Here is an 855-nt window from a genome sequence, read left to right as displayed (position 1 = left end):
CCACTTTCCTTTTCTTGATCACAAAAGATATTATTATCTTCACCAGAGAGAATCATCATCAATCCAATCTCTCAAGATGGAGAATATAGAAGCTGTCATGGAATCAGATGACCTTGGTCTAGTCATATGCACCTGTTCTAGATGCAGAAAAAAAACTTGTACCAAATCATCTGGCGAACAAACAAATGGCGCATGGATCCATCCTGGGAATCAAAGGAAAGACCAAGCAGCGGATGCATCCGACCCTTCAGATAGCCAACTCATGAACTTGCTAGCCAAACACTTTAGATCAAAGGCGCAAATTTCCAACACCAATGAGGCTGTTGATGAATCCAATGATGAACCCAGTTCTGAGTCTGATACTTCTTTGAATGGGAGTATGAATGAACTTATCTGTAAGTCACTTCCTATTCTTACTTCTTTTGCCGAGCTGATGAGATGCATCAATCTTACCCTTAGATCATGTGGTATACTTCATTGCTTGGCTCTACCTGGCATGTAGTATGACTCACATCAAATGCCGGGCTGCAAGGGATCATGTGATGCGGATTGTGCACATTGCATCTCAAATTCAACTTGACCCCAACTGGACACGCTCTCTTCCCAAAGACGTTTGAACCATCACCAAACGCTTAGATCTAGAACCAACCCTGCATTATCATGTTTGTTGTACCAAGTGTTACTCAATTTACGATCTTGAAACTTCCCCAAACGAATGCGGCTATTGAGTTCTACCAACAACAAAGCTGTGTGGTGCAGACCTACTGGCTTCACACAACATACAGCCTTTTGCGTTCATTCACACGAGTCTTTGAAAAAAAACCAACGGCTCGACCAAAAACAAAAAAAAAGAAA

Source organism: Melampsora larici-populina (assembly GCF_000204055.1).
Source record: "Melampsora larici-populina 98AG31 unplaced genomic scaffold MELLAscaffold_3, whole genome shotgun sequence".
NCBI lineage: Eukaryota > Fungi > Basidiomycota > Pucciniomycetes > Pucciniales > Melampsoraceae > Melampsora > Melampsora laricis-populina.
The sequence above is the reverse complement of the archived record's forward strand: the minus strand, read 5'-3'. Positions refer to the sequence as shown.